This window comes from Myotis myotis, unplaced genomic scaffold, assembly GCF_014108235.1.
Source record: "Myotis myotis isolate mMyoMyo1 unplaced genomic scaffold, mMyoMyo1.p scaffold_m19_p_16, whole genome shotgun sequence".
Taxonomy (NCBI): Eukaryota; Metazoa; Chordata; class Mammalia; order Chiroptera; family Vespertilionidae; genus Myotis; species Myotis myotis.
In genome coordinates, this window is record NW_023416320.1 from 52,584,390 (window position 1) to 52,606,065 (window position 21,676).

Here is a 21,676-nt window from a genome sequence, read left to right on the forward strand (position 1 = left end):
CAAATGTACTGTCTGGTCGGGGACGTTGATAATGGGGGAGGCTGGGAAGGGGATAGGGGCTGTATCAGAAGTCACTGTACCTTCGGCTTAATTTTTGATGTGATACTCAAGCTGCTCTAAAAAAAAATCAAGTATAAATAAATAAGTAAATAAATAGTGAAAGAGAAACCATATTCTTCAAGAAAAAGAGAAAGGAAGGTGCCTGTCTCTCAGGGAATTATGGAAACTGTTTATTTTCCCTTCTACTGAGAGCTCTAAGGTCACAGGGCCACATGCCACAAACAACAGTCAAAGCAAACTAGCAAATGAAAGGCTGCCACTGCTGCGATGAGGAGATGGGTGTGGGTGGGCAGGTGCTGCACGCTGGCCCTCCTTCCCCTGTTGGTGCAGACACCTTGCCAGATGCCTTTAGGGAGGCTGATTCACACCCTTCCTGAACCCAAGAGCCTCAGTAAGCAACAAAATCACTCTACAGTCGAGCACACTGGAGGTGGTGTGGAATTCATCTAAACTGGATATCAGCTGAATAGTAAGATCAATAGTCTAAATAGTTTTACCAATTAAGACCTAAACCTTAAGAGAACCTTAGCTTCTTTAAATTCTTAAATCTCAGAACCGCTGAAAGCAATGGAGCCTATTTATGTACTTCAAGTTCACTCAAAGAACTTGACACCAAGAACAGTCAAAGTCTTTCCTAAGACACTGACAAAACACCTGAGATGCACTGCTGGCGCAGAGGGAGAAAGCAGAGCAGGAAACGAGAGGGCAAAACAAACAACACCACCAGAGCCCCAGTCGCCCAAAGCCTTTTAGACAGGAAGCACCCTCCTCCCAGATTCTTGCAGGAGTCCTCCCTTGACTGGCTTTCCTGCAGATAAAGAATGCAGATGTCACCCCACAGTGAAGGTCCAGCAGGTCATCAGCTTGTTCTCTTTTCAAACCGCCAGTGCCTTCCAGGTTCTGTCATGTGGATGGTCTTTCCCCATTGCTAGTGGGAGTGGGGTTCTTGAGGTATCACTGGGATGAGCATTTCCGAGGCCCCATGGTAGAATAAGATGCGGTAGAAAGCTTTATTTGCGTGGAATTACATCCTTGGGTTTGCAAAGTTCCATTGCCCTTAATCCAGTCTCAGAAGATGTATAAGCAAAGCCAGCATCCAGTTTCCTTTCCAGGTTGGAACTGAGTCCAGTACAGCATCAGGCTACTGCAGTCCATTAGTCCATTGTGTGGGGTCCACAGAGCAGTGAGTCACGTGGGCGAATGCAGGAGAGCAAGATAGCGCATCCCCTGCAACTAGAGAACCAGGAGCCCAGAGGTCAAGAGTAGGAGAGGGAACTCCTTTGTTTTGGAGATTAAATATCTGCTTGCAGTGGCCACGCCTGCTCTGGCCAATGGCCTGTTCCCAGGTGTGACTGACAGGAAAGCACCTTCCCCAGTTCACCCAGACTGTACTGAGCATGCGTCTATTTCCCTCTGCCAGCCCCTTCCCCCAGCGAACTGTGGGTACTAGAGGAGTGGTTCCCTGGGGAGTGCTAAATTGCAGCTTCCTGGCAATGCTACACAGATGGCCTTGCCCATAACATCTGGCCTTCCCTTTGCTCCTTTCCCGTCACCAATAACCAGCTTAATTACGGTGGTATCAAGAGCAGAACAAGCAACTAAGCCTGTATCCTCTCAGACAGGACTTTGTCAAGATAGGCGACTACCCTAGAAGATGAGGGCCCCATATTTATAACTTGCTCATAACTTACGGTAACGGGGAGACTTGTATTTTGCCTGTTTTTAGGGGACACCTAAATTAGCATGAAATTGCCTTAGATTTCAAACTCCAGATGAGATGAAGCAGGAACCTGCAGTTCTGCCACTTACTAACCATGAAACGTTAGCTGAGCGCTCCTTACCGAGGCGCCGCTCAGAGCACTTCACTTGGATTAACCACTTAGTCCTCAAAGAGACCATGTAAGATGGGACCAAGGAACAGAGAGAATAAGCAACATGCTTGTTAGGTCACTGAAGGAGGAACACATGAGGCCAGAGTGGTTAGGGATTACGGATTTATTTGATCATCCACACACCAAGTGGCTGAGCCTGGATGGCTCCAGCACCCAGTGAGGGCAGTCAGCGGCTTTTAAAGGACTTTTGGTGGGACTTTTTCTGGGTGGACACTTCTTTATGCAGACCCGGGGGAGAGAGAATGGAATGTGGTCAAAGGGAATGTCCATTGTGAAATGACCTGAAAAGCCAGTTCCTGGGGGAAGAGTATCAACTCAATTGCTCCATCAAACCTAACATTCCAGCCTTTTTGTTTTACGGAATAGGGACAAAGGTCATATCTTCTGTAGTTACTTGCTGCTGAGTCTGGATGTCAAGATCACAGGGGGCTGGCCTTTGACTGTAGTCAGCTGGAAGGTTGTACAGGTTCCTTCTGGTTGGAGTGAGGGGCGCAGCAGCATGGTCTCCCCGAGACGGGCTGGTGAAGGCTCAGAGTGATGCTGTGGAGTGACTGGGAGGTAAAGGCTGGGCCTGAGGCTGCCACAGCATCACTTGTCTGGTTTTGCTGCTTTTCTGGGCCTGGAGCTAAAATACAACTGAGACCGTTTTAGGAGGGAAAAGAATAGGGGTCTCAGTTGCCTCACTAGTGATATGAAAGGGGAGAACAGGTTACCCTGGGGATGAGGTTCTTGTTTTCCCAGTTTTGCCCCTTGCTGGGCACCCACATGTTTCTTGTAGATCAGTGGTTAAGCTCCCAATGGCAGTTCCAGCCCCTGCTGGTGTGCCCAGGGTTATGAGGAGAGGGATTATCTGGACTCCTCTTTTGTGTCAGCTATGATGGGTTACAGGGACAAGTAAAGACTGATTATTGGGGGCTACATCTACATTGGGTGAGAGAAGAGAGTACAAGTTCCTGTCCAGCTGATGGGGAGACAGATGTATGTGTTTTCCCCACAGAGGAAGAAAAATCCCTGATCACGGAGACAAGCTGATAGTTGTAAGGAGAAGAGGTGGACTAAAGGATATGAGTTTCTTTTTTCTAGTTCCGCACTACAAGCTGAGAGAGTAGTCGCCATGGCGCTACCAATAAGGGGAGACAGATGAGTGGTTGAGATTGGATTGCAGTGAAAGTGGGAGGGAATGCTAGGATGGGCTGTTATCCAAGGGAAAAGAGAAAGGGAAGGAAAGGAGCAGTTGAGACCAGCGGCCAGGATGGTTGGATAAGAAGTCAGACACTGCACTCAGACCAGCCAAATTTAGTACTTGAAATTTCCTGAGGTTATAAACTGCCACTCGCTGACTTAACGTCTTATTTTACTGAACCTTAATCCTTGCTGTTTTTCTGAATATTCTGGTTTAGCTTAAGAAGTATCCAGGCTTAGAGACTGAAACCTCACTTTCTTGCTCAGAGTAAAATGGCCCTTTTACAATTCTTGTAAATAGTTAACTTTAGAACCTCTTTCTTTCAACATTTCTCCTTTACTTCTCATCACATAGGCAACCTTCACAAATTTCACACTTTCAAATTAGCCTTCAAACCTTCCTTCCATGTCCTTCAAAAATGCATACCATGTCTCAGACCTTCCATTAAGTATTTCTACTCTAATATTCTTTCTTTTTTCTTTAAAAGGTATTAGAATTCTTCACTCTTAGAAACTTTAACTTTTCAATTATAACCGAAAAGTAAACAGCCAACATTTCTTAGACTAACATTTTTCAGAGCATTAAAGGGGTGAGAATGTTGGCCTTGGGATCTAAAGGCTCAATGAAGGAGTCCCTTCACCATGTCATGTCGCAGAGGAGCTGTGCAAGAAAACTAAAGTTGTGAACCTGGAGGCAAGAGTACCCAGTGAGCCTGAGAAAGGAGAAAATTTCTTGTTCAGAGGAGGGGCAGTCATGGAGGAGATAAGGAGATGCGGCGTTTACAGTCCCAGGAATGGCTCGGCCTTGTGGCGTAAGAGAGTGAAGCTGACGCAGGTGACTGTGGCTTTGGGACAAGCGGGCTTTATGAGGGGATATGTAGTAGCCCTGGCCGGGCACCCAGGTAGAATGAGAAAAGTGAAGGGGGATCTAGTGAGACGCAGTGCGGAGGGGAGGTGGCTCATGGCTGTGAGGCTGATCCGTCAACCCCCATAACAGAGACTGCGGAGGGGACAAGGGTCCCAGCGATTCGGGGAGGGCAGAATAAGTGGCCCCAGGGTCCATTAAAAGGAGATCTGCTTACCTGCCACCACAGTCGTTACCGGAGGCTCTGTCCTCGTGATGTAAGTCTGTGGGGCCGCGTCAGGGCCTGGGCAGCTTCTTCGGTGGCCAGTCCCAGGAGGTCTGGGAGCTCCAACCCGGATCCAGAGGGCGGCCATGCTGGACTGGCTGAGGCCTGAACCAGAAGGCCAGACTACAGTCTGATTTCCAGTGGCCTTTCCCTTCCTCACCTTGGGCAGGGCCCAGGTGGGGGTCTCGGGTTTGGGCAGGACTTGGCTCAGTGTCCTCCCTTGCTGCATTTGAAACATCGGCCCGGAGGAGGCTTAGCGCCTGACTTACCTGCAGTTGGAGAACCGGCCCTTCGTTTGGGGCTCATGAGAGCGGTGGCCGGGAGCTGAAAGGCCTCCTCTGGGCCTCAGCCTTGGCCCGATCTCACCTTTGCTTTTGGATTTGGGTCTCCTCGTCTCTATTATTAAAGACCTTAAAGGTCAGGTTAACGAGGTCTTTTTGAGGGGTTTGTGGACCTGTGTCTATTTTTGAAGTTTGTAGCGTATGTCGGAGGCTGATTGGGCTACAAAATGGGTGCTTAGAAGAAGGGCTCTCTCTCTGGGGAGGTGGGGTCTAAGGTGGTAAATTTCTGTAGAGGAGGACAGGGCGACATAGATGTCATGCCAAGCAAGTCAGGACATAGGACTGGGTCAGGCTCCTTAGTAAAGGTGGTCGGGTCAGTGGAGAAAGACCTGAGATGCCTCTCAATCTGTGAGGCTGGACATAGAGAATGGGACGTGGACTCAGACTATGCCCTCGGTTCCTGCTGCCTCCCTCAGGGGTAGAATGGAGGTGGTAATAGAAGAGGCTATTGAGGAAGACAGTCTTTGGGTGGCCTGAGAATGAGTGTTAGATGGGAAAGGCTGTATTAGAGCTCATGTTCTCAGGATTTGGGCTTTCAGGGACTGGGGAGAAGGTGGTTTCTGGTTAAGAGGGTCTGGGTTTTGGGAATCTACTGCAGGTGAGGGAGGGGATGTGTAAGGGGGTGGAGGTTGGTGGTCTGCTGGGTCTAGAGTAGATTCAGAATCAGGATTGTTAGGGGTAAAATGGGTAGAGCAGGACTGAGAGAGAGGATTGGGACTGGAGGGTGAAAAGGCCTGGGCATAGGGAATCTCTGACCATTTTCCATTGCAGGGGCAGCAATTATGTAAATTGCTCAGTGTATTAAAATTGAAAGTGTTGTTTTCAAGCCATTGAGATTTATTATCTAGTTTATGTTGTTGCCAAACAGTGTTACAAAATAAAGTGAGGTGGTTGGGCATGATCTCTCCCGTGAGTGTGCAGAGGGAGCGTCACATGGCCCATGAGAGAGGAAGGGTGAGTGAGAGACCACAAATCCGAAGGTGACTGTTTAGGGCAGGTGTCCCTGCTGCTAAACAAATCACCATGAGAAACGAGAGGTGACCCTCTGGACTGGGCATCCCCAATCCAGAATGACCCAAAGCCAAACGGCTGAGGATCTTCTGGCCCAGCACTAGGACTTCTGAGATGAGAGACTTTGGAGAAGTCAGTGAGAGAGAGTGAGCAGAAGACCTGAGATGAGGGGAACTGTGGAAGGTCACTCACCTAGAGGAGACTGGCCGGTGTGGGATGGAGGCTCAGCAATGGAGAAGGAGAGATTCCCGGTCCGCATCCTCCTCAGCTGGCTGGGGAAGACCCCGTAAGGGAGGGAGGCCTGATCAAGGCTGGCAATCGAGTCACACCAGAAGGATTTGGAGGTAAGCCCAGGACAAGCTGCCGCTGCCTACTGCTCCTCCATAGGCTCCTCCATTGGCTCCTCTACCCCAGTTTGGGAGGGCCCACAGGGAGAGAGGCTGAATCAAGACCAGCAATCGAGTTCCCTGAGTAGGATTCAGAGATAAGCCCAGGACGAGCTGCTGCTGCCTACTGCTCTCTGAGTAGCAAACTCGGGGTGACTGAAGCCAGGACGATGGCTCCCCATCCCCATGGAACCCTCCGGGGTTTTGGCACCAAATGTTAAGTCGCTGAAGGAGGAACACACAAGGCCAGAGTGGTGAGGGATTACGGATTTATTCGATCATCCACACACCAGGTGGCTGAGCCTGGATGGCTCCAGCACCCAGTGAGGGCAGTCAGGGGCTTCTAAAGGACTTTTGGCGGGCTTTTTCCTGGGTGGGAACTTCTTTATGTAGACCCGGAGGAGAGAGAATGGAATGTGGTCACTGCAAGTAAAATGTGGTCTTCAGCAAAAGGAATGTCCATAGTGAAATGACCTGAAAAGCCAGTTCCCAGGGGAAGGGTATCAACTCAATTGCTCCATCAAACCTAACATTGTGCAACACAGCTGGTCAGGTGCAGAATTGGGGCCAAGTAGCTGGATCCTGTGCTCTTCATCACTTTGCTGGTGAGTTTCAGATTTTAAGTCTAAGCCTCTATAAGAACTGCCTTTTACTGTGACCCAGATTAAGACGTATGTTCTGTAACACAACCCAGCACCATATATATAACTGGAACCACTAATATTTCCTATTGTATTTTATTGTTTGAAACTGCTGGTCACTCCCCACCAAACTGACGTCAGGGTCCACTGAGGTTTGTGAGCAGAAGTTTGAAGAACAGGCCCACGTTTCCTCCTGCAGCCAGGGGAATTTTGTGAGGATAAAATAGGGTGGTGGGTGCCAAACGCTGAGCAGAGTGCCTGGCGCACACTGTGTCCCTACAGAGTGGGGATTATTGTTGACCTTGTAAACAGGCTGTAGTTATGGGAGGCAGGGACATGGAGGGGGAAACCCGAACTGGGCCAGAGTTGAATTCTTGCCAGTTAGCAGTGAGACTGGGAATTCCCCAGTATTTTTAACTTGTATTATCATGGAAATCACTTCCAGAAGAGAGCTGGCTGGCACTCCATCCTTTTCCCCTTCTGCACTGGAAGGGGTAGTTTACAGGCTGCTAGCCTCTCGGCTGAGACCCTAGGGAAGCAGTTTATTGATCTCTGTTTACATCTAACACTGGACACTATCCCTATTCAGATTTGGTCTTCATAGAGGAGTCCAGCTGGGAGACGCACTTGTTTCCTATTGATGCTTTGTAAATTACTGCTAGTTCAGTGACTTCAGACAACACACCTTTATTATCTTGCAAATGTGCCAGAGACCAATTCCAGCATGACAGCAGGGCACATCTGGGAATGGTTAAAGGCATTTCCCCAAACCTGAATAGGATACATTAAATTGATTTCTTGGCTGCCAGACAGCTAAAGGGCATCTTAATCTACATGTTATTGCCTCCTACTGGCCAAACACCTGAACAGGCGTAGGCTAATTCCCCCATTCTGACAATGCTTGTGAATACCCTTTGAAGTGTATATCTCTGCCTCGCCTCAGGACAAGTTGTGTTAATAAAAAGCTTGGGGTCCTGGGGACAAGGAAAACCTAAGACCTTAGACTTAAGACCTTAGAACAGCGGTTCTCAACCTTCCTAATGCCGTGACCCTTTAATACAGTTCCTCATGTTGTAGTGACCCCCAATTTCATTGTTATACATTGAACATAATTAAAGCATAGTGATTAATCACAAAAACAATATGTAATTATATATGTGTTTTTTGATGGTCTTAGGCGACCCTGTGAAAGGGTCGTTCGACCTCCAAATGGGTCGCGACCCACAGGTTGAGAACCGCTACCTTAGAACTTAGCTTCTTTAGCTAAGCTCCTCTGACCCCCAATGCCTTTCAAAATTATATTTCATCTCCGGATTCTTTATTAGTCTCTGGATTCCTATTTAACATCTACGCACAGCCTTTTCCAGATTCCTGAACCCTTCTTGATGCTGGGACAAGAACCCCGGCACAAATGCACTGTCTTCTAGAGGTCAGAAGTCTGAACTGGGTCTCACTGGGTAAAAGCAAGGTGCTGGCAGGACTGCATTCCTTTCTGGAGGCTTGAGGAGGATCCATTTCCTCCCCTTTTCCAGCTTCTGTCTCCAGGCCCCTCCCTCCTCCTCCCAAGCCTGCAGCAGCTGGTTGAAGCCTTCTCACACCAATCGCTCTGATTGGGACACTGACTCCATCACCTGGCCTGACTGCCTCTTCCATCTGCTAAGGACCCTGTCAGGACCTGGGGTCCACCTGCATAACCCAGATAGTCTGTTTTCAGATCCTGGATTTAATCATGCCTGCAAAGTCCCATTTTCCCTGTAAGGTCACACTCAGAGGTGCCAGGGATTAGAACTCAGACCTTTGGAGGGGAAAGGGGCAACTGTTCTGCCTACGCCAGAAGACAAGCCACACAACAGTGCCTAGAGCAGCAGGACAGCACCTAACGTCACCCAGCACTTGCTGCGTGGGCACTGTGCCGAGTGTTCTGCTTACGTGGACTGTTTCTTGCTGAGAACCCGAGGCTCTGGAAGACAATGCCGACTGCCCAAGGTCACACCCACAGTTAGCACCAGGGCTGCCTGTCCTCAAGGTCATGCCCTCAAGCACGAATGTGTGAATTCAGTGGTTGCAGCTTCTCCCCATCACAGACTCACTTTACTCTCTTCCCCAGGAACCTTAATTTGAAAGATTTTGTATGTGAATTTTTTTCATTAATGAAAGCAAATTTCTAGTAATGTCTGAGAACTTTGAGCTAACCTCTTTGTCTCTTTTGAGATTTATATAGCTTTAGCCACAATGATGCAACTTAATATTTTATTTAATGTAATTTGGCATCATTTTGGAAAAATGAAAACAGGAGCTCACATAACCCTGTTCACAGATGCCTAGGAATCCAGAGCAGAAGGGAATCAATGAGTGAGGCAGTCAGGAGAAATGGGTCTGACTCAGTCTCAAAGAAACAGATTTGGGACAGACCAAAGAATGAAGAACATGAATGACACCTAGGGCGTGGGACCAGGTTCACGACACAGGAACCTGCTAAGGAGAACAGGAAACAATGACTTTGTACAGATACCTGCACCGAGGCCTGGGAACACAGCCCCACAGGTTAAATCACTCAGTCAGGAAGGGTGCTGCTCGGCTTGGGGAGGCGCATCAGCTAGAACACGGACGGGAGGCATGAGAAAGAAGCCTGTACCTCACCTCTGGGAGGGAAACCTGCCTGGAGACTAACGTCACTATATCCCCTTTTAATTTTTCTAAATTTTATACAATGCACATGTATGAGAGAATGTAAGAGATAGATACATGCATGTAATGCATGATATATAAATTATGTGTAACATACAGATACAACCATGTAATGTATGCATGTAATATATATATATATACGCCTGTGATATATAGATACATGCATATAATATATAGATACACATGTAATATGTTATCCGTACAAGTAAAATACAGATATATAACATATTAAATATCTACAATATATAGGTGTGTGTAAAATATAGATACATATGTGTACTGTATCATACATGCATGCACATATAACACATGTGTGTATATACCTGTTATATATTATATGCAACATATAGATGCATGCCTGTAATGTGTTTTATGTGCCTGTAATATATAGATACATGCATGTAGCATAGATACATACACATAATATATTATGTAATGCATAGATACATTTACATAATATATACATGTACATAAGACTGTCTTTACTGACCCCCAAGTACCTTACTTAAATAAACTAGGCATCTATTCTAGGCACACATAGGAGCTAGGATGAACCGCCTCCCTTCTGCTCACCCCCAAGTAAAGCTAGTTCAGCAATTTTCTCACTGTCTTGAAAAATCCCTCTTTTGCTCAACCTGCTTCATGCTAAGCATCAAGAGCCTGGCGCCAAGCATGTCACTTTCCTTTTATACGTCTGCCCAGTTTGCTGAGAACCTACGATAGAACTGACTCAGAAGGCTCATAGGGCACCGTCACTCACCCCGGGACCCATGATCAGCTGCAGTCACACGCAGCCCAGCCCAGCCCAGGATCCTGGCTCAGACAACACCTGCCAGACGTCCTCATTCCCACCCCAGGCTCCACACCACCAGGGAGATGGCAGCAATTTGCCTTTTCAATTAGCATGCAGCTCCAAGGGGACTTCTATCTCATAGATCAACAGGGACCTACTGCTGTCCACCCGGCTTGTTTTTAAGAGCTGGCTAATGAGACAGCTCCTCCAGTGCCTCTGTGGGCGGCTGCTGGATCTCCGCGCTGCCTGAGCACTACTGCCTGCTCTCTCTGTGGTACGGGAAGCTCGGCAGTCAAAGCAAGTGCCCCGTAGGCCTGGGCAGCCAGCCTGTGGCATTCGTGCTGCGAAGGAGGCTCAGGCAAAGGAGGCGCTGGGCTTCCTTCCCTGCTGCGCGTGTAGGGAGAGCTGCATTCGGAAAGAACTCCTTGATCAGGCTGTGGCTTCCCTACATTCAAAGTCACAGTGTTAAGCACTTGTTCAGAGTTTAGATGTTATCCATGAGGTTATTTAAACAAGAACAAGTTACAGCAGGCACAGGAGGGATAACAGATCAAAACTCACTGTGCGGCCAGATCCAAAAAGCCATTTTACTTGTATTTTACAAGTAAAATACAGATATATAACATATTAAATATCTACAATATATAGGTGTGTGTAAAATATAGATACATATATGTACTGTATCATACATGCACGCACATATAACACATGTATGTAATATACCTGTTATATGTTATATGCAACATATAGATGCATGCCTGTAATGTGTTTTATGTGCCTATAATATATAGATACATGCATGTAGCATAGATACATACACATAATATATTATGTAATGCATAGATACATTTGCATAATATGGTTACTCTTCACGCATTTTGCCAATGTTCATGTGTAAGATCACATGCTACATTGTGTGAATGAAAGTGTTATAGCCAATTACCTGGTCTGCCTGTCTTACTTATGTCAGTCAGTACAGAAATATTCCTTGCACTCCTCATAGAAGAGTAATTTTAGAAACTATCTAAGGATGGAACAATTGCTAAGCCTCTAAAACCTGTTCTCTCCTCTTGGAACACCCGGGAGGCAGGAAATATGTTGCCTCTTGCTGCATGTGTCGCACAGCGTTCACCCTCAAATGACTGGAAACCAGGTTAAAGAAAACCTTAGGGTAGAGCCATGATTCAGAATTGAAATTAGTTCATGTGTCACATTGATGAGGCACTTCCAGGCATGTCATCTCATTTGTTCCCACTGTAACCCGCATGAACGAGGAAAGCAGATAGGTGCCGTGGGCCCTGAAGTGGAGACTGCAACCCAGCACGACCCTGCTAACATGTTTATCTGAGTGACTGAGGCCAAGCACTGCGGAGACTCCCAGAGCCTGTGCCCCGCTACCCACCAGTTACAGAGAAGATATTGCAAACACATAGTATGGCGCCTACTCTTAAAACATTCACCCCTGGGGGTAGCCACCAGCGGTCCCTAAAGACACCTTCTGGTGCTGGAACTCTGTCGCCCTCTGTAAAATGTGCCCGAAGTCTCTGCGAGCAGCTTTGCCCCAGCTGTCACTCCAACAGCGGTCCTCCACCTTCATATCACCTCTCCCCCTGTTTCCTAGGCAGTTCCACTCTACAGAATGACTGTGAGTCCATTCTGCAGCCCTGCCTCTCTCATCACCTCCCCTCTTCAGCATGAACGTCACGGAATGTCCTCAGGGTTTCAATACTGGTGTCCTACACATACACACAAGCTTCTTAATGGCCACGTGGTTTATGCACCACTCGAGTTCATCACCTTATCACAAAGCAAATATGAAGGAAGCTCCGTGGCTGTCCTGTTAGGTGCCTGTTAGGGACCCATTTTCACTGTAACTCTGGGAGACCACACCATGGATTCATGGACAAGGCCTCTGGTTTCCTCCCAGGCCTAGCACCTCTCCCTGGAGAACTTGCAGCTAGTACTTTGCTCTTAGGCTCAGCTTCCCCACTGTTAAAACAAGAGTTGTTGTGGAGAAAAAGCCTTTACCACCACCCGCCATTCCAAATATTTCATCCTAGGAGGACAGTCCTTTCATTGGAATAACGCAGCCAGCCCTCACTGCACACCAATCTCCCTCCGCACCTGCCTGCACCCCACCCTAGGGGAAAAGAAGCGTCTTACCTGACTTGTGAGCTTGGGGACCTAGTGGCTGACCCCTTTCTCTTTTTTTTCTCTTTGGATTCTTCCTGCCTCCGAGAGAATGTGTGCTGCTCCTCCACGTAGCACCCTGATGGGCAGCCTCCTCGGGGCAGGCTGGGTCTCTTCTGCCTGTTAGGTAGGTCAGGATTAGGAAACCCACTTGCCAATAGCTCTAAGTCATAATCTTCACATTTCAGGAGGAAGTTCACATTGTGGTCTCCATCTCCACTGCTCTTTTGCTCACTTCTCAGTTGGTTCTGAACTTTGGATAAAGAATATTACTTTTTAGCCCTATCATATCTCAACAGGGATAACAGTTATACCACAAGGTTGTCTTAATAATATTATATTTGGAAGAATATAAAACATTTGTATCTATAAGGAGTTAGTATTTCAATTTCATAGCCAGTTTTTAAGGATTTAGTCATTCAATCAGGTGACAGTTTTGACTAATTCTACTAAGAGGGATAAACTTAAGGTAATACCTAATTATGCTTGAAATAAAACATCTTCCATCCAACGTTGTCAGTTGTACATGGTTTATTTTTAAATATTTAATACAATTTTAATTTTGTAAGTAGGTGACATAAAATATTACTGCACTGGATACAGTCTAGAGTTTAGAAAATTATTGGAATATTGGCTGCAAAGAATTTTTTTAAATCTGGTACTTTTTCATAACTTTGCCTCTGTGAACTATAACACCTTTTAAACATGAACTTGTGTAGAGACCGCCTGGGAAGGCACATAGGCATTTCTTTAATTATTGTCAGCTGAATCCAGTGGCGTTGGCAGAGCCACATCCTGGAAACAGGCCTTGACAGAGGCAGGAGTTGTCAGCCTGACCTTCAGCCCAGGAGCCAGGGGGTGGGTTTCATTACCTAAATCCAGCCAAGCACCAGGAATGAATAGGACTGGGGCCCACCCAAGAATGCACATAATCTCCTTTGTCTTGACCTTTAGTAAAACTTCCTGGTTTTTGCTGTATAAAGTAAACTCGCTGTATTGGCTCTGGGTCCCTGTCTCTCCATCAGAGGACAGTGGTCCCACCCAGTCCCAGCTTTCCCTACTGTATTTGTGTCTGTCTCTTTCATTTTCTCAATCCCCTGTCGCCCCTACTCAGGAACTGGACCGCTCTCCAGCCGTGCTGGATGCAGAAAAGAGAGAAATATTTATAAACTTGTAACTTTGAAAAAACTAAAACTTGAAATGAACACACCTAATAATTCTGCATGCTTTTAACCTAAGAACGGCAGTCTTCAGCTGGCCACACAGCATCCTCCCATGGCCTCCAGTGAAAATGGGTGCACTATCATCAAGCTCACTCATTGTCCTGGGCACTGGTAAACAAAACAGAGATGGCCCTTGTATTCATGGAGATCGCATCAGAAAGTAAAGTATAGCCACATAGTTTTGATTTGCAAATCACTTTTCAATATTTCATAAGCCAGCCTTGATAATTCTCACTAAACTAAAATTGGCAAGGCCCCAAATACTTTGGGAAAGGAAATTAATATTGTGTATAGCCTTATACATAGTCCTGTTTAATTCTCATAATAGCTTTAAGAAAGATACTTTTTCACTATTTAATAGATGAAGGAAGTGAGTAAGGCTTGTCAAAATTACATAATACCAACGAAGTCAGGCACTGCGGTTACTGAAAGAGGAGACTTCTAACTCATGTGATCTGATTCCAAAGCCCCATAGTTTTTCGCTGGAATGGTTCAGTTCATATCAATATATATCCAAGTCAAAATTGTTATGAGAAAGACTTTTAAAGAATAAAAATGATGTACATAACAACTTTAATAAACTAGTAAAGTATTACTAGAGACACATCAATACTTTGATTGCTAGACTGAACTCCTTTAAACATATCCTTGCTCACATGTACAACAACTTTTCATATCACAGTGTTGACCTGTAACATAATTCACACTCCATCTCTCCTAAGTCTCACTGCCTGAGTGCAGTTGAACAGATTCAAGATGCAGCAATGGAATTTCCTTGGTTCAAATCCTGGCTCTGCCACAGAATAGCTGTGGGACCTTACACAAGTAATTAACATTGCTGTGCCTGTTTCTGCATCTGCACACGATGAGTAGCATCTAGTGCAGTGATGAAGAACCTTTTGAGCTCGGCGTGTCAGCATTTTGAAAAACCCTAACTTAACTCTGGTGCCGTGTCACATATAGAAACTTTTTGATATTTGCAACCATAGTAAAACAAAGACATATTTTTTATATTTATTTTATATATTTAAATGCCATTTAACAAAGAAAAATCAACCAAAAAAATGAGTTCGCATGTCACCTCTGACATGCATGTCATAGGTTCACCATCACTGATCTAGTGCCTAGTATTTTGGTATTAAATGACCGAGATGCAGATATGAGGGCTCTTGGCTGGGCAATAACTGCTCCATGAACTTGTCAGTGTCCTCTAACCAAAGACCACCAGGGGCACATCTGCCGCTCTAGAAAGCTCTTCCCTGTCTCACTGCAAGGAGAAAGGTGCACCCTGGGGGGAGCATGGGGTATCTCAGTAAGAGGCTATTAGGAAGAACTTACTACAGGATAGAGCCTGTCTTAGGTAATTTGGGAGCATTCAAGGAAATTGGGGATCTTCCCTGCACTGGATGCTGTCTGGAAGAAAGAGAAATTCTCTGATTGGGTATCTTAATTCTTATCTGCGCTATGAGAGGAGTGAAATCAAGCTAAAGCTGCAATTGGTAAAGAAGCAGTAGGTTCTCATTGTTAGCCAGGAAAGGGTGATGTGTGCTCATTTTGGGTTTTGGACTATTTCTTATTTATCTTTTCAGATATGATCATGAAGTGGCCTTATTTTATCTTGCTCCACTGCCATCACAAAGTAGTCTTGTCTGAGGCTGGTGTTCTCTGACCACGTTTATATTCAACAGGACTTCACAGATTCACAGTGATAGGCATGTTCCCAGCTGAGAGAGGCTGTGTTCTTCCTTCTTAGTAAAGGAGATAAGAATCGTTATTATTTACTTATAAACACCTTTTACAGTCATTGTATATCTTGAGCCACTCAGAACAATCCCAGGAGGTAAGCAGGGCCTCATTCATGTCACTCCCAGTGTGACAGTGATCCCTGGAATTGTTCAACAAGGCCGCGGTGGCAGGGCAGACATTGCCATTTCACTTCCTGAGAGTTCCTGGTTTCCCAACAAACCTTCAAGTGCTCTCTGGCCCCTGTTCAGCTGCTGACGTGGGAGCCCTGATTCAATCATAGTTTCCACACCATTTGCCCTCATGACCTGGACAGCCTGGCCAGCACTGCCTCTTCCACAGCTTTGTCTGTGTTTGCCCAAAACAGGACACTACAGAGAGTGCTGAACTTACAACCTCTTTCACACAGTCACTTCAAAGCAAAAAAAACGTATGTGTGTTTTGGTTTAAAAAGTTAATATACCTTAGTATATTTTGCTCAAATTATTCTGCTAAATTCAGGGGCTGAAAGTTAAATGCAGATGAGCGACTAGTAGCATAGCTTTCCACACTCTTGAAAACCTGCCAAATAAAATGTCAAAGGAAAGTGGAATTTCCCATGAAATACCTAATAATAATAAATTTTTACCCAGCACCATCTTTTTGTAGCTGGGAAATTCCCTCTGGCTAGTAAACTTCTCTCTTGAGGCATTATATAAAGTGAAACTGAAAGTGGAATACCCCACTGATAATTGCAAGCAGTTCCCAGAAAGAATATGGGCTTTGATTCAAACATATTGGTTCAGGAACCCAGTCTCTGTAATTCACAAACTGTGACTGGGCAATTTACTCCACCTCCCTCATTGCATTACCATGCATGCTTCTCTCCTCTAGCATCTGAGCGCCCTGCACTCCCCTGCCAGAGCACATGCGTCTGTAATTGCATTTCAGGTCTCTCTCCCTTGAACACTAACAGCATGGACCATGTACAATTTGTTAGCCTTGTATTTCTAGCACCTATAGTTATGGCACATAAAACATTTGCTCTTTATTTGTTGCCTTAGGGGAGGTGGACTGGAGATCTGGAGAATCTGGAAGGCTTTCTTTACATTTTATATGTTTTTATAATTCTTGAATGTTCTACCATGCCAATTTGGTACATGTGCTTCTTTTAAATTAAAAATGATATTTATACAAAAGGAAGAAAATGTTTCTTATGCATAAATAAGCTAATAAATAAGTTAATAATAGTCTCCTGATCTATCCAGCTTCCTTTTTTTTTTTTTAAGCATGGGATCAAAATAGTTGATTTTAAGGCAAATTGTTTTCTCCATCTTCTTCTACATAATAAACCATATGTATAATTTGAGGACTAACATGTAACTTCATTTGAATGTAATTTTTCTTTTCTTATGAAAAAGGGATAGTCAGTCAGGGGTGTCTTAGATTCAGAACATCCCAGTGTGAGGTTAGGTGGAGGAAGGCAGCAAATGGGGAAGATTCCTTGGGCCTTTTGTTTCTCGCTCTAGTCAGCTCATCAGAGCTTTGAAAATAAACTACCCTTTATCTTCTTCTCTGTGTGTATAGATCTATCTGGGCACCTACTTCATGGGACAGGAGGACTGTGGGTTGCGGCATGATGTAACTAACCCTGAGTCCCTTGGCCTAATGCCATCAAATACCACCAAAATCCTTACTCCATTCACTCCACTCTGAACTTTTAGCAAGCAAGTTTTCCTGCATCAAATACTTCCAAAGACTTTAGCTGCTGATCATCATACTCTGAATGACCACAATAAATCCATCAGCTTTTCCAAAGGACTTCTGTTTCTGAGCCACACAATGCAGATCACGCTGAAGTGAAAAGATCTGAGTCAGAATTTATGTACCAATTGAATGTTTTCTACCAGTTTATGCTCTATATTTCCCATTTTAAAGGCTTATCAAAATGATCGGTTTCAATCCTATCTAATAAAAGAGAAACATGGTAATTAGCTGTACCTCTGCTACCCTTCCCATTGGCTAATCAGGGTGATATGCAAATTAACTGCCAGCCAAGGTGGCGGCCAGCAGCCAGGCAGCTTAAAGCGAACATGAGGCTTGCTTGCTTCAGTGACGGAGGACTCCAACGCTCCCCGCCTGCCGCTGCCGGCCTCTGAGCTTGCAGTTTGAAACATTGTTAAAAATATAGAAGCTAAACAAAACCCCAGAAACCTGCTTTCAGCCAGCCGGGATCTCAGAGCTGAAGTTGAAACAGTGTTTTGATTATAGAACCCAAACAAACCAGATGCCTGCTTTCAGCAGCTGAGGCCTAAGAGCTGGAGCCAAGCCTCAGAGCTAAAGCTGGCCCAGAATAAAAAAGAAAAAAAGAAGCGGTTGGGAGCTTCAGTCACCCGCCAGCTGAAAACAGCCCTCAGCCCCTCACCCAGACTGGCCAGGCACCCCAGTGGGGACCCCCACCCTGAAGGGTGTGTGACCAGCTGCAAACAGCCATCATCCCCTCACCCAGGCTGGCCAGGCACCCTAGTGGGGACCCCCACCTTGATCCAGGACACCCTTCAGGGCAAACCAGCCGGCCCCCACCCATGCATCAGGCCTCTATCCTATATAGTAAAAGGGTAATATGCCTCCCAGCACTGGGATCAGCGTAGCCCCGAGGCCTCCCGGCACCGGAATCAGCGTGACAGGGGGCAGCGCCCAAACGTCCTGATCGTCCTGCGGCTCTGTGTGTGACAAGGGGCAGGGCCACAACCTCCCTATCCACCCTGCTTTGTTCGTGACAGGGGAAGGCGCCCCAACCCCCTGATCAGCCCTGCTCTGTGCCTGATACGGGGGAGCTCCCCAACCCCCTGATCGCCCTGCGGCTCTGTGTGTGACAAGGTGCAGCGCCCCAACTCTCTTGTGGGCCCTGCTCTGTGTGTGACAGGGTGCAGCGCCCGAACCCCCCCCCCCCCCATGGGCCCTGCTCTGTGTGTGACGGGGTAGAGCCATAACCTCCCCATCGGCCCTGCCCTGAGTGTGACAGGGTGCGGCGCCCCAACCCCCTGATCCGCCCTGCTCTGTGTGTGAATGGGGGCGGTGCCCCAACTCCCCTATCAGCCCTACTTGTGAGTGACAGGGGGGAGCTCCCCAACCCCCTGATGGGCCCTGCTCTGTGTGTGACAGGGTACGGAGCCCCAACCTCCCTGATTGGCCCTGCTCTGTGCGTGACAGGGGGTGGCGCGGCAACCTCCCCATCGACCCTGCTTTGAGCGTGACAGGGGGCGGTGCCCCAACCCCCCAATCGGCCCTACCCTGAGCGTGACTGAGGGTGGCATCGCAACCTCCCGATCTGCCCTGCTCTGAGCATAACAGGGGGCAGCGCCCCAACTCCCCAATCAGCCCTGCTCTGAGCCCGACCAGGGGCTGCACCTAGGGATTGGGCCTGCCCTCTGCCACCCGGGAGCAGGCCTAAGCCAGCAGGTCGTTATCTCCCGAGGGGTCCCAGACTGCGAGAAGGCACAGGCCGGGCTGAGGGACCCCCTTCTTCCCCCCGAGTGCACAAATTTTTGTGCACCGGGCCTCTAGTGGGAAAATAAAATGAGAATTTGATTAGGCTACAATCTAACGGGTGAAGGGAAAATTTCCTGAGATTTTATAATCTAAGTGAAAAATAATTTCTAGATTCTAATTCACCTGGTTAATTAATGAAGAGAGGTCTCTATTTCTGAACTTATTCTGGTCTACATTTTTGTTGAGTTGAAAACACAGAAGGGAAAGCAAGCAACATCTACTGAGGGTATGTCATCTACTAAACACCACACATACATTACCTTATTTCATAGTTACAAAAGTTAGTTAGAGCAGTACTTTCACAGAAGGAGAAAATAAGGCTCAAACATGTGAAGCAGCTGCCCAAGATACAGAGTTCATATGTCAGAAAGCAGAGAATTAAAGTCAGGTCTATGTTCTTCCAAACATCGTACTTCCTGGAAAAGACAGCCAATATAGCAAAATGCAGACTTAGAGATTCATGAAAGACTAGAAGAATGAAGCTACATAGAAATGAAAAAAGTTAACATGATTAAGTTCAAAATTGAACTAGGTCTACAGGTGAGATATTACTACAGACTTACTAGATAGATAAATAGTAGCAATACTAAATGCTGATGGGATGCAGAGAGATAGAGCCTCTCAGATATTGCTGGCTTTAATGTAAAATAACACAGTCACTCTGGAAAATGGTATGGCAGTCTCTTCAAAACACTAAACATGCCCTTACTATTCAACCCAGCAATTATACTCCTGGGCATCTGTCTTATAAATGAAAATGTATGTCTGCATGAAAACCTGCACACAATTGTTCTAACAGCTTTATTAGTAACTAGAGGCCCAGTGCACAAAATTCATGCATGGGGGGGGGGGACAGGGAGAGTCCCTCAGCCTGGCCTGCACCCTCTCCAGTCCAGGACCCCTCGGGGATGTCGGACTGCCGGTTTAGGCCCGATCCCTGCAGGATGGGGCCTAAACCAGCAGTCAGATATCCCTCTCACAATCCGGGACCACTGGCTCCTAACCACTCACCTGCCTGCCAGCCTGATCCCCCTAACTGCTCTCCCCTGCTGGCCTGATCACCCCTAACCACCTCTGGGGTCTTTCCACATTAAGGGTTCGGGAATCTGGAGAAGAGCTGCGTATAAATTAATGAAGAGACTAGAGAAGAAATATGAATTTGGGAGGCATGGGGGAGCCAGGGGAGGCTCCACCCTCTAGTGGAGTGGGCTCCCATGGCTTGTTATTCACACATTTAGCCTCCAGCAAAGCAGATATACATATCAAAGGTGAGGTGGTAAATAAAGGGCCAGCAGGTGGGAGAACTGCCTGGCTGCTCCAGCAGCAGGTGGTGACCTGCAGAGCCCGGTCTCGGCTGGAGGGGTCCGTCTGCCCCCGGAACCAGCTCCAGCTCCGCTCGCTGCCCTCAGTGTGCAGACCCAGTGCTCCTGGCCCCGCTAAGCGGTTCCACTATTTCTGGGTCATTTCTTTCCCCCGGGTTTTCTGCTCTTCTTTTCTGATAGTCTTTGTTACCTGAATGAGTGAATGAGTGAGTGCAGTGAGGAGAGGATATGAGTGCTGAGTGACTGACTGCGGGGAGGGAGGAAATGAGTAAGGGAATGAATGAGTGAATGACTGACTGAAAGAATGAATGAGTGAGTGAATGAGTGAATGAATGAGTGAATGAATGAGTGAGTGAGTGAATGAGTGAGTGCAATGAGGAGAGGATATGAGTGCTGAGTGACTGACTGCGGGGAGGGAGGAAATGAGTAAGGGAATGAATGAGTGAATGACTGACTGAAAGAATGAATGAGTGAGTGAATGAGTGAATGAATGAGTGAGTGAGTGAATGAGTGAGTGCAATGAGGAGAGGATATGAGTGCTGAGTGACTGACTGCGGGGAGGGAGGAAATGAGTAAGGGAATGAATGAGTGAATGACTGACTGAAAGAATGAATGAGTGAGTGAATGAGTGAATGAATGAGTGAGTGAATGAGTGAATGAATGAGTGAGCGAATGAGTGAATGAATGAGTGAGTGAATGAGTGAATGAATGAGTGAGTGAATGAGTGAATGAATGAGTGAGCGAATGAGTGAGCGAATGAGTGAGTGCACAAGTGAGGGTGTAGGGAATGAGTGAATGTGTGACTGACTGAGGGAAGAGTGCATGAGAGAAGGAATGAAATGAGTGAACAAGTGAACAAATGAGTGAGGAAAGGCGTGACTAAAGGGGCGAGTGAAGGAGTAAGGGAAGGAGGGAGGGAGGGAAGGAGGGAGTGATGGAGCAGCGCAGCCGGCTGACTGCGCACCCGCCAGGCACGCCGGGATGGACACGGGCGCCCCTGGAACTAGGGCTGGAGGCCGCGCTGCCCGCATCTCCGTCACGCGAGCGCGGGGCCGCCGGGCTGTGCCCCGCAGCGCGTCGTCGCTGAGGCGGGCGGCCCTGGGCGACAGGACCGCAGGCCACGGGCTCAGGAGCGCGTGAGGCTCTGCCGTCCTCTCCCTGCCCCCGCCCCCACCGCAGACCCGCAGACCCGGCCATACCTGGGCTCGCGCTCCCGCAGGGGCGAGGCCGGGTCAGTGCAGGGGACGAGTGGCGCCCGGCTCCCGCACGGCCAGCAGGGTCGCCCGCCAGCCAGCGGGCGAGAAGCGCGAGAGGCGCGGAGAACAGGCGCGGGGAGCAGCCAGGCGCGTGGGGGCGGAGCCGGCGGCGGGTGGGCGGGGCTGAGGAGGAGCCAGTGTGAGGAGCGGGGCCTGCGAGGGGCCGGAGGGCGGGGCCGGCGAGGAGCTGGTGGCGGGTGGGCGGGGCTGAGGAGGAGCCAGCGGAGGGGAGGGGCCTGCGAGGGGCGGGAGAGGAGAGCAGGGCGGGGCGGGCGGGAGGCGCGTCA

General features: G+C 47.5%; 1 long non-coding RNA gene across 2 annotated transcripts; it reads right to left on the reverse strand.

The window, feature by feature from the left end:
• Window positions 1–2,037: 2,037 nt before the first annotated feature.
• On the reverse strand, window positions 2,038–17,300 carry LOC118670471. 2 transcript variants are annotated; one of them, XR_004972345.1, is made up of 3 exons: window positions 13,525–17,300; window positions 12,288–12,562; window positions 2,038–6,425 (listed from the first exon to the last, which is right to left on the reverse strand). It is a non-coding gene; the product is annotated as an uncharacterized LOC118670471 (long non-coding RNA). The 2 variants fall into 2 exon arrangements; XR_004972344.1 differs by having other exon boundaries at window positions 12,288–12,567.
• Window positions 17,301–21,676: the final 4,376 nt, after the last annotated feature.